This window comes from Pistacia vera, unplaced genomic scaffold (assembly GCF_008641045.1).
Source record: "Pistacia vera cultivar Batoury unplaced genomic scaffold, PisVer_v2 Contig938, whole genome shotgun sequence".
In the NCBI taxonomy this organism is placed as follows: Eukaryota; Viridiplantae; Streptophyta; class Magnoliopsida; order Sapindales; family Anacardiaceae; genus Pistacia; species Pistacia vera.
The window spans coordinates 41,865-57,899 of record NW_022196821.1 but is presented as its reverse complement, the minus strand read 5'-3'; the positions used below and the strand labels follow the sequence as shown (position 1 = coordinate 57,899).

Sequence of the window (16,035 nt, the reverse complement as noted above, 5' to 3'; positions counted from 1 at the left end):
AAGCTATTTCACTTAAACCCGAGCTAGAGCCGGAGCTGGAGTTGGAGCTAGAAAATTATTACCCAAGAAGTCAAAGTGTGTGAAGAGGAGTAGAGAAAAGAATAGTGAAGTGAAGGAGGAGAAGAGACAGATATGTTTTTTTTTTTTTTTTCCTTTTTTGTGGCAAAGGTTGTAGGTTGATACCATGGGGTGATTCACAAAGGTTGCCAGTTGCAACTGTGGGTGATGGTGGGGAGAGATGAAGTTTTTGGATCGAATCTCTTTTTTATATTAATTCTCATATAATCAAAGACCCAACCAACCTTGAAATAATGACTTTGACTTTGGACCATTTTGATTTGTTTTGTAGACTAGAGTTGGGTAAAATTTAGTCTGTGTTATTAGGCAATAAAACTTATCAAAATTAATTTTATTTTGATTTAAAGGTGTTGTTGTTTGAATTTATTTCAACTTTACTTTCCCCAAATTAAATGGCATTAATTGTCAAATACTTTTTTTTTTTTTTTTCCCTTTTGGATGTTTAAAGAAAAGGAAGACCGATTTATTTGTAAATAGGTATTTTTGTTTTTAATAAAATTAACTTGACTTCATTGCTTATTTCACCCTCTAAGGGTTAAAATAAAAAGTAAAAAGTAAAATATTAAATTTTATTAATATCTATTGTTTGGTTAAAATAATTAAAAAGAAACTAAGGAAAGAATGGTGATTGGAATAAAGAACATAAATCATGATGTAAGCGCCTATAAATAGTCAAACACTATGTTTCATAAAGCATGGGAATATATTTCATTTATATACAGAATGACAATTGTTAATATCAATGTTTTGAAACCCAGACCGGATTGGCTTGCCTAGTCTGATCGGGTTTCGTTTAAAACTTTGGTTCACAAGAGATAAAAAACCGGAATTCATCATTGGACCGCCTTGGAACGCAATTGGACTGGCGTTACTATGTCAAACTGTCGATCCAATCGAACTAGCACCAAATCTGGTCCAATGAAAAACCCCCAACCTAAACCCAATTTTTTTTTTTTTAAAAACCCATTTGCCATTTTTGCGATTGCTTTGCTCCTCCATTCACTGTGACTCCTTCAATCTCTTCAGCCTTCAATCTTCAATCTGCCGATGGTGTCTTCACCTAAAGCTCTACGTTTATGCTCTTTCGTTTGCCCTGCTGTCTTGGAGCTGCATTCGTGACTTCCATCAACTTCACATCTATCATCACCCTCTGCATCTTTCATTGCTGTCATTGTCTTTGTCTGTCATCTATGTCCGATGTTTACCTTGTTGTCTACAAACTGCATTCTCGCAACTTCCTTCAACTTCAACCTCGTTAGACTTCACACACATCTGCCGTCGTTGTCGACCAAGTATACAGGTAAGAGCTTCGAGTCATCTTATCTTTCTTTCTTATTTGTTTTTGCCATCTGTGATTTGGGTTTGTTTTGTAGCTTTTCTCTTTTGTCAATTTTTGATCTTGTTGTGGAGAGTTACATGTGGAGATTAAAGAGAAATGTTATGTGTTCAAACCTGACCCATGTCCCATGTTGTGTGTAAAACTGTAGATGATGGCGTGTAAGAGAGTTAGAGAGTAATTTTTGATCTAGCTGTTGAAAGTTACATGTGGAGATTAAAGAGAAATGTTATGTCTTCAGACTTGACTAGTGTCCCATGTTGTGTGTAGATGATGGCGTGTAAGAGAGTTAGAGAGTATATGCTAAGGTTTGTTTTCTCAATTGTTAAAAGTGTTGCAGTTGTGTCCCAATTTGGTGGGTTTTTTTAGAAGAACATAACAAGTTGCTTTGTAGCTGTTAAAGAATTTATTGACATTATCTTGTCTTTAAAATTACCAACTTACCATTTCTTTTTAATTTGTAGAAGATGAATGGATTGTTGGATCATGACTTATGTGTTATGACTGTATGGATTGTTGGATTTTATGATCTTGTTGTGTTGATGAATGAGTTTGATAAACTTAATTTGTTTCTGTTGTTTGTGATTTTGGGTTTGTTTTGTGGCTTTTCACTTTGTCAATTTTTGATCTTATTGTGTTGATGAATGACATGTTGACCTAGTAGTTGTTGCCACTTGCTAGGGAAGAGAATGTCATCATCTTCGTTTGCACAAAACTCAGCGGTTGCATCCATTTCCTCACAATCTTTTCGAGGAAGGACCAATATAGCATGGGGACATGATATTGAAGGTGTTGATAAAGATAGAAAGAAAATATTATCTTGTCTTCATTGTGGCAAGGTTACTAGAGGTGGAGGTATTTCCGGATGAAGCAACACCTAGTAGGAGTAAAGGGGGATATTGCAAAGTGTCAAAAGGTTCCATTTGATGTTAAATTCCAAATGAATGAATCACTAAAAGAAATAGGGGTAAAGAATAAAGAAAAAGAAAATTTCCGAAAGTATGCAAGCACTTATGGTGCTACGGTACATGAATTTGAGGGTAATAAGTTAGATGAAGAATGTGAAGAGGTCCTTCCATCACAAATGACCATGAATGAAGGTGGTAGTAGTGGCAGTAAAAAAAAATGTATGAGCAGTAAGAGGAAGAAACCTATGGTGATTAGTAATTATTTTGCTCCACGAACTACTCTTGGGAGTCAACCCTTAATTAGGCGTGTTTTGGCTGGAAAAGAAGCAAAGTGGAGAACAGACATGTCTGTTGCACGGTTCTTTTATGATGCTTGCATCCTAATGAATGCTTTAAATTCAATTTATTTTTAGCCTATGTTGGATGATGTAGCTGTAATTGGCTCTAGGTATAAACAACCTACTTACAATGCTATGCATGTGAATTTATTGAGAGATCCTAAGAAAGAAGTGCAATTATTTGTTGATAGTTACAAGAATATTTGGGAAGAGGTTGGATGTACATCAATGGCTGATGGTTGGACTGATACTTCCCATAGGTCATTGGTTAATTTTCTTGTATACTATCCTAAAGGTGTTTACTTTATAAATTAGTTGATGCTTTAGATATTGTAAAGGATGCTTTTACATTGTTCAAGTTGTTTGAGGATATAGCTTTATGGGTTAGACCAACCAATATTGTCCATGTTGTCACGGATAATGGAGCAAATTTTAGAGCTGCTAGAAGAATGTTGTCTGAGAAGTATGAGAATATTACTTGGCCGTCCTGTGCAGCACATTGCATAAATTTAATTTTGAAAGATATAGTTGAGTTGGACCACATAGTGCATCTTGTAAAACATGCATCTAAAGTAACCAAGTTTGTGTATAATCACACAATCTTGATAGGTTGGTTGAGGAAAAGAGAGGTAATAGATTATAAACCTTTAACTCATGTTCTTGTCAATTCATTACATAATAAATATTTTATAGTAATTTACTAACATCTACTATGTATCTATCACTTGAACAGGGTTGTAAGGAAATTATACGATCAGGTTTAACTCGTTTTGCTATTACTTTCATTGCACTAAAAAGTTTCCATGAGCACAAACATACTAGCAAGCTATGGTGATAGATAGATTTTTGTCGACTCTCGATATGCCAAAAGTAGTAAAGGCAAAGATGTTATTCCCATAATTCTAGATAATGAATTCTAGGATGACATAGGTAAAGTTACCAAAATTGTGGCTCATTTGATGCGTTTGTTGCAGATTGTGGACTCAGATGAGAGGCCTGCAATAGGATATGTGTACGATGGTATGTATAGAGCGAAAAAAGTGATCAAGAAGTTCTTTAAGAATAAAAAGACATTGTACAAGCCTTATACAATGTTATTAAGATGCAGTGGGATAGGCTTTTGTGCTGTGACATTCAAGCTGCAACTTATTATTTTAATCCAACTTTTTAGTATGACCGATCAACTTTCTGCAAGAAACCAGAGGTCATGCGTGGTTTTCTTGATGTTGTTGACAATAAAGTAAGTGCATTCAGGTTGAACAAGTCAAAGTTTGTGGTCAAAAGTAGAATATATCGAGACCATGAGGAAAGCTTTTCTCGTGAGTTTGTCATTCAAACCTGCAAAACCACACGACTTGGTATGTGATAGTTATTAAATTTCTCAATTTTAAGTATAATTTTTGAGTTATGAATTTAAGTTTATTTCATATGGTTAACTTAACACTTTGACTTTCAATTAGATGAATGGTGGAGGACATATGGGTACAGTACTCCAGTTTTACGGAAGTTTACAATTAAAATTTTAAGCCAAACTTTAACCTCTCCGGGATGTGAGCGAAATTAGAGTGTTTTCGAACGTATCCATTCAAAAAGAAGGAATATATTGGAGCATCAACGGTTGAATGATCTTGTTTTCATCCATTATAACTTGCGTTTGAAAAATAGGTATAAAGTTTTGGCAAATTTCATATTTTTGTTATATCTTATTTTTCTTGATATTTTTATTTGGCGTGTCTTTTAGGATGTGTTACAAAAAAAGTAGTTGTGATCCTATCGATTTTGGAAGCATCGACATAACAGAATTTTGGATTGCTGATGATGAAAAAGAGGGTGATGAATTCAATTTAGATGAATTGGAGCAAGCACTTTATGATGAAGGATCTATTCTTATTCGTGTTGGTGATCAGCCCTACTATGATTCAACAGATGTTTTACAAGGTTGTTTTCCAACTTTTAACCAACTTGATAGCTATTTTAAATTATAATATTAAAAAGCAATGTACATCATAAGTTTTAACTTATGTTTTTAATTTTTGCTAAATTTTTTGTAGATGATGGTGATGATAATGATGATGACTCAAACGATGATGTGGATAATCAGTTTAGGATGGGTTGAACCATTGAAGATCATTGGAAAAATAAACTATGTTTTTGACTTTTTGTTTTAAATTTATGTTATGGAAATGATTCAAATGAATATAGGAATTGAGATGGATTATTATATTAATTAATGTAGTAATTTATGTCATGTTTTTATTCTAACTCTTTTGTTGTATTTTAATTCATTTGTAGGAATTGAGATGGATGATGGGACTCTGGGAGTTGATATAATTGAATTTGGGTCGAAATCATTAATAACTTATGATTGATGGATGGTGGATTGATATTTTGTAATTTTGTATGTTGGTTGGTGGACTGATATTTTGTAATTTTGTTTGTGTGCTAGTTGGTGGATTGATATTATATAATTTTGTATGCCTTTGAACTTGAGGATTGATATTTTGTAAATTTGTTTGTGTGGTGGTTGATGTTTTCATTATTGTTGCAGCCTGTAGGGTTTGTTTTAAAAAAATATGACATTTTGTTTTGTGGATCATCATGCTGATGTCATCATGGTGTTATGATGACGTCAGCATGATGATGTCATCGATCCGATCGACCGATCGGACTGATTAAACTGGTTAAACTGGAAACTGAGCCCTTGGCTAGGTCAGGGCCCGGTTCGGTTTTTAGAACATTGATTAATATTGTTTAGTTATCATTTTCTATTTAATATAGTAAAAATAGATAAGCTTAAGTTATAGCTTATTAATTTGTTATTTAAGCCATGACGGTTAAGTTAATAGAAGACTATGTGGGATTTGAAGCTTATTAATACCTAGGTTGGTATGGATGCTTAAAAAAAACATTGAAAGACTATAAACAAATACTCCCTCTATTTCAAAATATCTGTGGTTTTAGCAAATTACACAATTTTTAATAAACTAATGATGACATACTTCTCTCTTATGAGAAAGTAATTTTTTAATGTAAACAAATCCTCATCAATAATTTGTTGGCAGTTGACACTCTTTTACATTACCAAAAAGTTGACTCAGATTTTCTGTCTCCTACTTTGTCGGCTCTTATTTACTTTTCAATGATTGAAAAATTGAAAAATTATCAAATTTAAAATTACTCTTCCCTCTCAAAGTTTGGTGGAAAATATTGTTAAACGAGAAAGAGAGAGAGAGGTTCGCTCAACTTTTTTGTCAAACAAACACTTAATTTAGAAAAAAGTAATAAGTGTAAAACGATATATATATTGAAACAGAGAGAGTATAAATATATATGCAATGGTAACTTACCGTTGTATATAAGTTATCGTATAACGTTTTCATATAACTATAGTATATTATATTTAATTTTTCAAAATTTTAAATTAATTACAAAAAATAAATTTATTTTCATTATTTATATAACAAATTTATTGTTGACTGAATAATACCATTACTATTATTGTATAATTAATAATACTACAAAATAACAAATTTAAATCCAAATTAACAATTATTGAAATAAAATTTTATACATTATCCCAAAAACAATTGTATACAGTACAAATGGATACTCTATTACATTGTTGTAGCATTACAGAAATAAAAAAAAAAATCACAAAACATAATACAAACTATGGAAGTAATTCATCGTCAAAATTCAAAAACAATGGAAGTAATTTAGTGTTTGAGAGAGAGAGAAAAATATGAGGAAAAAGACAAAAAAATATAGCAAACACGAAGAAAAAGAAGGAAATTTTTAGAATGAAAAGTAATAAAAGAAGTAATGGCTGGAGTGTTAAAAATGTTATAAAAGAGGCTAAAGTTTTCAAATGTAACTCCCAAGTGAAACACCCTGGTTTGAATTAGGGGTGAAATCAAGCTGAGTTGAGTCGAGTATCTGGCTACTTGAGCTCAGCTCGACTCGACTGTTACAATATCAAGCTTGAGGTGTTGTNTAAAAAAAAGAAAGCAGGAATTGATTTTTAGAATATGGGAAAAATCAATTTGAACGTTTGGCAAAATTGATTTTTTTATGCTTTCTTGATTTTTTGTATGAATAATGAAGATTTTTTATGTCAAATTGATTTTTTGTATGAACAATGAAGATTTGGGATTTTGTTAAATGACCGGATTTGTTGATATTTAACCGTTGGATTTGGATTTCATGTTTTTTCAGTTTTCTTGTGTTGTGTTCAATATCAATGAGAATAAAATGAATGAAAAATATATAGGCTGCATTTGTTTCAGTTTTGGGAATACTACTTTTAATATTCCCAAAAAAGTTAAACAGTAAAATACCCAAAAACTCAGATTTTTGGGAATATTACTCCCAATATTATTCAACTTTTTTTAAACCCCTTAAATTTGATAATTTAATTAAATACCCCTAAATATTTTTTTTAAAATTACAAAAACACCCCAATAATCCACATTTACCAGATTCCGGCCACCACCACCGGAAAATGGCCGGAATCTGGTAGGATGGCGCACTACCGGCTGAATCTGGCCGGTAGTGCGCCGGAAAAGGCTAGATCTAAGGCCAAAATAGTCGGTCACGACGGCCAAACAATCAACGACGACCGTTTGTTTGGCCGTCGTTCAGAGCATCTATGGCCAGATCTGGCGGTTGACGGCCAGATCTGGCGGTTGACGGCCAGATCTGGCGGTTGACGGCCAGATCCACCGTGGATCTGGTCGGAAAAGGCCATATCGGCGCATGACCGGCAAGATCCAGCCGGTCATGCGCCCATAAGACGATTCCGGCCACCTCCGGTGGTGGTGGCCGACTGGGGGTGTTTGAGGGTGGGTTAGGGGTATTTTTGTTAACTTTTAATGTTTTATTATAGGGGGTATTTTGTAAAAAAACAAATATATGGGATATTTTATTAATTTATAAACTCTACATCGTAATACCCGCCCAATTCAACTTTTTTTTAACTTTTTTCAAATAACTTTTCCCAAAACCCCCAAATTTTGAACCAAACGGAGCCATAGTTATTTTTATTAAGAAAATTGTTTTTTGTGTTGCTGTGATCAGTATAGGTGAGAAGAAAAAAAATGGAAAAGATAAAATTGTTTTTATTAAGAAATAAAAGTTATTTGTGGTGAATTAATTTAATAACAAGGGTAAGGAGATCAATTAAATTTAGTTGTGAATAAAAACAAACAAAACAAGAAAAAATTCCATAAGAAATAAGGTAAAATTTCAGTTGAATTGTAAAATTTTGAAATAGTCCTTATATTTTTATAACATTTCAATTTAGTTTGGGTTCCAAGGTCCGGTTCTAGTTCCTAAGGAGGTAGAATCGGAATCAGACCTGCACAATGCCGATTCCTGATTTCTAGAACCGAAATCTACTCTAAGGAGGTAGAATCGGAATCAGACTTGCACAATGCCGGTTCTTGATTTCTAGAACCGAAATCTACTCTGTGAGGGTCTATTTTGGGTAGGAACCAAAACCGAAACTCAAGTACCGGCCGGTTTCGATTCCAATTCTGGACAATTCTTTTGCACACCCCTAGACAATAGGGGGTTTTCAATTAATACTGATACCTCAGGGGTTTATAATGTGACCAAACTTAGGGGGGTTTAAGTAATTATCCCCCAAAACTAATATAGGAATGTACTGGATATTTGTAAAATTCTTGGGATAAGTGATTCTCGAACATTTTGGAGGGAGTTACAAAGAATTTAGTTCCTAGGGTTTAGTGAAAGTATCAAGTTGGTCTTTAAGTTCTAAGAAAGTCACCTTTCAATTCATAGTTTTTTTGATAATGAACCTCCTTAGTATAATATTATGAGAATTCAGTCACTAAAATCCATTAAAATCATANATTTGTACTATTAACTATACAACAAAATTAAAACTTTAATTTAGCACTTCCTAGATACTATCAATATTAACATACTACTATCCTCGACATATGAGTGTAGGTGCACTAGAGCCAATACTATTTGTATAATTGATTCTTGCAATATCATTTTAATAATCAATAAAGGCGTATTTTTCTATATCATGTTATTTGTATTATCTATGTATTGATATATGTCCTTAGAATAGTTGAACTGTGACGAGGGAATCAAGTGTTTTAAATCTTGATTGTGAGGACCCTATGATCACATAAGGTGGCTATTTTAGAAATGTTTGTAGCCTCAATATTAATCTGACCAAGGGCTCAGATAATATGGTGAGACTATCATAGCTTTGAACAACTATACCAAAAAGTAGTGACAGTTCTCACATGTCAAGGTTGTTTGGTGACAATATGGTGCAACGCATGGGTGCTAGTTGTTTGCAAGTTCACTAGACTAACTCATTAGAGGATTTCATATGGATGGTAATTAACCTCAATGTCTGTGGAATATATCCTCTAATGAATGGTTGTGGATGTGAGTTGTTGTTCAAATCCAATTTCATTTGGTCGTTGGTCTGATAACCAAATACAAATATGTCAAGGTGATGTATATTTGAAGTTGACACTATTTCTGTAATTTATACCTTCATGAGATAATAGATGATGAAATGATTGAATTACACAATAATCATATTATTGACAAGTAGCAATTTCGCTGAATTTGTGAAAGTTTTCCAGAGCTGAGAAAGAAAAATGAAGCATGACTCTTGAAGAAGAAAATGGAATCTTTTCTAGCTAATGTGTAACAGAATTCAGCCTGTTATATACTCAGCCATTACAAGGATGAAGAAAGAAACGCAACGTTTTTAAGCATGACTAAAATGTACCATTTCAATATAAACCAAACAACATTTCAAACACACCCCTATTGACTTTGACTTTACATTTTAAAAAACAGAATCAGTTTACAAGAACAATCTTATTTTAAGCTCAGATTAAAAAACTTCCAGCAACCTTGTTTTGCTTAATATCTTCCCTTAAACAAGACTCTCTAACATGCTTCTTCTCTGCTCAATATTACCCTTTAAACTGAAGTTCCTAACATGTTCAGCTCCTAGTAACATATGACTCATTCTTCTCATCCTTACCCAATATCTTCTCTTAAACTGAACTCACTTATACTCAATTAAATTGAACTCCCTTATACTTAATTAGCTACATAATACTTTGCAATACATCAGCACATTTGACAACACATAACACCAGTCTACACACCTCATTCTGCAATATACAAGTTCCCAACTTTGTCAATCCACAATTGATCATCATATTCCAAAAACACAACAACTCACAAAACATTAGATAGTAACCCAATCCAAACCTAAATCTTCAAACTTGTTTGAGACTATACCACTATGTGCAGGTTGGATAGCTTGTTCAAGTTCAGGAACTACCTGCAACTTAGCCCGAAGAAATTGAAACTTGCCACCAAGAAGAGCTTTTGTAAAAATGTCAGCAATCTGATAGTCAGTAGAAATGTACTGCACAGACAATTTCCTTTTGGTGGCTAACTCCTTCACATAGTGCACATCTATCTCTATGTGCTTTGTCCTAGCATGAAAAACAAGATTTATAGATAAAGTTCCTGCACTCATGTTATCACACCAGAGAACATGAGTTTTATTTATGGGAATGTCAAGTTCTATATAGAGGTGTTGAATCCAGACCAACTCAGTTGCTGCCTAGCTAAGGGGTCTGTACTCAACTTCTGTGGAGGACAAAGACATAACTTTTTGCTTTTTAGAACTCCACTACACCAAATTGCCTCTAAGAAAAATGTTATAACCAGTGGTAGATCTTCTATCATCCACATCACCAGCCCAACCAGCATCCGCAAAACCTTCTAGTATAAATTCTGGATTACTTTGAAACAAGAAGCCATGCTGAATACTTTCTTTAATGTATCAAAGAACCCTTTTACAAGTTGTCCAATGAGCAACAGTTGGGGACTGGAGAAATTGACTCAATCTGTTTATAGAGTAGGCTAGATCAGGTCTGGAGTGAGTGAGATATTTCAATCCAACTATAACATTTATATACAGAAATGGTTGATAAAAAAATTTACCATCTTCTTTCCCTAGCTTGACACCTAAAGCCATTAGTGTATTGCAAGGTTTGCACTCAGCCATTCCAACTTTGATAAGCAACTCTTAAGCATATTTAGATTGAGTAAGAAGCAATGCATAATCATTTTGATGAACCTCAAAACCAAGAAAGTGTTGTAGGGCTTCTAAATGCTTCAAGGCAAATTGTCCGTTAAGATCTGCAATAATCTGAGTAATTAAGAAAGAATTAGATCTTGTGATGAGTATATCATCAACATATACTAGAAGATATATCACTTGTGTGCCCTTTTTCATGAAGAAAAGACTTGTGTCAAAAACTGAATCAGTAAAACCCCATGAGACTAAAGCATTTTTCAGTTTTTCAAACTAAGCTCTGGGAGCTTGTTTCAAGCCATCTAGAGCTTTGTGAAGTTGGCATACATGCTTGGGATATGAAGCATCAATGAACCCCTCAAGCTGCACCATGAACTGAGTAACTAGCCCGTACGGGAAGGCCATTACCCTCTGTTTGCGGGGATGGGCACGTGCTGGGTATGGTTTTAGGCCTCCCTCCCAAGGTACGGGTCAGGCCCAGGGTAGCCATCGCCAGGCCCGACCTGAGTTTTTATCGTTTAAAAAAATTAAAATTTATTTTATTTAATTATGATTTGAAATGAATTTATGATAACAATTAATTGCGTTTTTAGTCAAACCAAGATCCCTTGTCCACCATATTAATCTATACACATAAAATATGGCGATTAAAGAAAAAGATACTATTAATTAAGTTAATATGAATGACAAAGAAAATATATCAAAGATTGCCCTGAGAAAATAAATTATAGAAATTAACATGGGTCGGGACTAGTAGAGTCACAAAAAGGCCATCGGGTCGGGCCTAGCATTACCCGACATCCTTGCTAGGGCCTGGGCTAGGTCACGGGTCGAGCTAGGGCCAGGCCAAGAGGTATCGGATCCCGACCCGACCGACCCATTACCATCTTATCATCGTTCTTCACATGCACTAAACAAAAGAATTCAAATTAAAACTAGACAATTTGTACTATTAACTATACAACAAAATTAAAACTTTAATTTAGCACTTCCTAGATACTATCAATATTAACAGACTATTATCCTCGACATATGAGTGTAGGTGCACTAGAGCCAATTACTATTTAGAATGAAAAGTAATAAAAGAAGTAATGGCTGGAGTGTTAAAAATGTTATAAAAGAGGCTAAAGTTTTCAAATGTAACTCCCAAGTGAAACACCTTGGTTTGAATTAGGAGTGAAATCAAGCTGAGTTGAATCGAGTATCTAGCTACTTGAGCTCAGCTCGACTCGACTGTTACAATATCGAGCTTGAGGTGTTGTGTTTGAACTTAACATCAAAAAAGAGTACTCGAGCTCGAGGCTCAGGTTAAGCTCACACATTTTTGGCTCGAGCATAAATTGAAGCTGGAGCAGGTTCGGCTTGAAGAAAAACTGAAGTTCACAACTTGCTTTAGTTTTCTTTTGTAGAAGAAGAAATTGAAGGACAATCTGAATAAAACAGAAGGGTATTATTAGTCATTCACATCGTCAACCAAACACAAACACACTATATTCTTATATAATAAAAAAAAACCACCACAACCACTCCATATACCCAAAATCCTTATAATAAAAAACACCATCACATCCACCCATATATCCAAATCATCATAATCAAAGACCTCCACTAGCAATCTTCAGAAAAAGGAAAAAAATAAATTAGAAAGCCCTTTTACCCACCGTACTCCACCAACCACAAAATTCTAAAAAAACCCATATACTCAAATAACCAACGCTAGCTTGATTCTGTCAAACCCAACACTGGCTTAATCTATCAAACCCAACATTGGTCGGCCTTAAGGCGAAAGGAAGAAAGATGATGCATACTATAAGACGACGAATGTGATGGTAACGTCGGCGAAAGGCACATGCGACGTCAACGACAGGGGCAGATCGTCAGAGTCGTAGAGAGGTTTAAGTTTTTTGGTGTTTTTTTTTTTTTTCTAATTTCTAGATCCCAAATTTGATTTTTACATATTTCGAATATGGGCGGGTGTGTCAATTTTAAAAACTACAAAATTACGTATCACGTATACCCTCCAACTCACTGAAGCTCCCGGATTTGTTGAGTTGAGTACTGGCAGCTTCGAACTCAGTTCAACACTGTAGCTTATAAGAGATTGAACAAAATTCATATTCATACCTCCCAATTGCTTTTGAAGCGCTGGAATTTGAGCATATAGAGCGGTGAAGGCATTAACTTCATGCAAACCCATATTCTTCTTAGGTGCTACTCAACCATTAGGTCTTTGATAATTACTACTCGCCTATACTTCAAGCAATTCATAAGCAACTTTTGGAGTTAATTTGTTTAAGGCTCCTCCCGATGCAGCATCCACCATGGTTTGAACATTAGGTAGCAAACCATTGCAAAAAGTTTGCACTTGTATACAAATAGGCAAACCATGGTGTGGACACTTCCTCAACAACTCCTTGTACCTCTCTCATGCTTCATATAATGACTCACTATCACTTTGAACAAAGGAGGTAATATCATTTCTCATCTTGGCCCACTTAGCTGGTGGAAAATACTTTAAAAGCAAGGAACTTTTGTGCTAGCTCATCCCATGTTGTAATAGTTCCCATTGGTAGTGACATTAGCCAACCCTTTAGCTCTATCACTCAAAGAAATTGGAAATAATCTCAACTGAATGACATCATCTGTCACTCCATTGTGCTTGAACATATCACAAATCTCCAAAAAGTTTGATATATGCAAATTTGGATCCTCACAAGTATTACCGCCAAACTAAACTGATTATTGAATCATTTGAATAAATGCTGACTTAATCTCAAAATTGTTGCCCTGAATAGGTGGCCTCATAATGCTTGGACTACATCCCTTAACCATTGGTACCGCAAACTCTCTTAAAGTTCTTTTGTTTGCTATAACTACAATTGGTATCTCTTGCCTTTTCTTTTTCTCTTTGTTAAGTTTTCTCACTGTCCTTTCAATCTCAAGGTCGATAGGAACCAAATTGAGACTCCTCATTTAGAGATGGCAATTGTACCCAGATTTTTGAGTAAGGGCATTACCCGCTGTTTGCAGGGATGGGCACGGCGGGTATGGTTTAGGCCTCCCTCCTAGGTTGGGTCGGGCCTAGGATAGCCATCGCAAGGCCCGACCTGAGTTTTATTGTTTAAAAAAAATTAAAAATTTATTTATTTAATTATGATTTTGAAATGAATTTATGTAACAATTAATTGCGTTTTATTCAAACCCAAGATCCCTTGTCCACATATAATCTATACACATAAAAAATATGGCGATTAAAGAAAAAGTACTATTAATTAAGTTAATATGAATGACAAAGAAAAATATATCAAGATTGCCCAGAAAAATAAATTATAGAAATTAACATGGGTGGGATTGGGAGTCACAAAAAGGCCATCGGGTCGGGCCTAGGCATTACCCGACATCCTTGCACGGGCCTGGGCTAGGTCACAGGGTCGAGCTAGGCGGGCCAGGTATCGATCACGACCCAGCCCATTACCATCTCTATCATCTGCTTCCGCATGCTACAAACAAAAGAATTCAAAATTAAAACTAGACATGTACTATTACTATACAACAAAATTAAAACTTTAATTTAGCACTTCCTAGATACTATCAATATTAACATACTATATCCTCGACATATGAGTGTAGGTGCACTAGAGCCAATACTATTTTATAATTGATCTTGCAATATCATTTTAATAATCAATAAAGGCTATTTTTCTATATCATGTTATTATATTATTTATATATTGATATATGTCCTTAGAATAGTTGAACTGTGACGGGGGAATCAAGTGTTTTAAATCTTGATTGTGAGGACCTATGATCACATAGGTGGCTATTCTAGAAATGTCTGTAGCCTCAGTATTAATCTGACCAAAGGCTCAGATAATATGGTAGACTATCATAGCTTTGAACAACTATACCAAATAGTAGTGACATTCTCACATGTCAAGATTGTTTGGTGACACATGGTGCAACGCATGGGTGCTAGTTGTTTGCAAGTTCACTAGACTAACCCATTAGAGGATTTCATATGGATGGTAATTAACCTCAGTGTCTGTGGAATATATCCTCTAACGAATGGTTGTGGTGTGAGTTGTTGTTCAAATCCAATTTCATTTGGTCGGTCGATAACCAAATACAAATATGTCAGGTGATGTATATTTGAAGGTGACACTATTTCTGTAATTTATACCTTCATGAGATAATAAATGATGAAAGGATGAATTGCACAATAATCATACTGTTGACAAGTAGTAATTCGCTGAATTTGTGAAAGTTTTCCAGAGCTGAAAGAAAAATGAAGCCAACTCTTGAAGAAGAAAATGGAATCTTTTCTAACTAATGTGTAACAAAATTCAGCCTGTTATATACTCAGCCATTACAAGGATGAAGAAAGAAAGCAACGTTTTTAAGCATAACTAAAATGTACCATTTCAATTAAAACAACATTTCAAACACACCCCATTGCCTTTGACTTTACATTTTTCAAAACAGAATCTTTACAAGAACAATCTATTTTAAGCTCAGATTAAAAAACTTCCAGCAACCTTGTTTTGCTTAATATCTTCCCTTAAACAAGACTCTCTAACATGCTTCTTCTCTGCTCAATATTACCCTTTAAACTGAAGTTCCTAACTGTTTCAGCTCCTAGTAACATATGACTCATTCTTCTCATCTTTACCCAATATCTTCTCTTAAACTGAACTCACTTATACTCAATTAAATTGAACTCCCTTATACTTAATTAGCTACAATACTTTGCAATCCATCGCACATTTGACACACATAACACCAGTCTACACACCCTTCTGCAATATACAGTTCCCAACTTTGCCAATCCTCAATTGATCATCATATTCCAAAACACAACAACTCACAAAACATTAGATAGTAACCCAATCCAAACCTAAATCTTCAAACTGTTTGAGACTATACCACCATGTGCAGTTGATACTTTTCAAGTTCAGGAACTACCTGCAACTTAGCCCGAAGAAATTGAAACTGCACCAAGAAGAGCTTTTGTAAAAATGTCAGCAATCTGATAGTCAGTAGAAATGTACTGCACAGACAATTCCTTTCGTGGCTAACTCCTTCACATAGTGCACATCTATCTCTATGTGTTTGTCCTAGCATGAAAAACAAGATTTATAGATAAAGTTCCTGCACTCATGTTATCACACCAGAGAACATGAGTTTTATTTATGGGAATGTCAAGTTCTATATAGAGGTGTTGAATCCAGACCAACTCAGTTGCTGCCTAGCTAAGGGGTCTGT

The 16,035-nt window shown here is 34.5% G+C and overlaps 1 non-coding gene across 1 annotated transcript; it reads left to right on the top strand.

Moving 5' to 3' along the window:
• The first annotated feature begins 13,154 nt into the window (after positions 1–13,154).
• Positions 13,155–13,261, top strand: LOC116120495. The gene has a single exon (XR_004126560.1). It is a non-coding gene; the product is annotated as a small nucleolar RNA R71 (small nucleolar RNA).
• Positions 13,262–16,035: the final 2,774 nt, after the last annotated feature.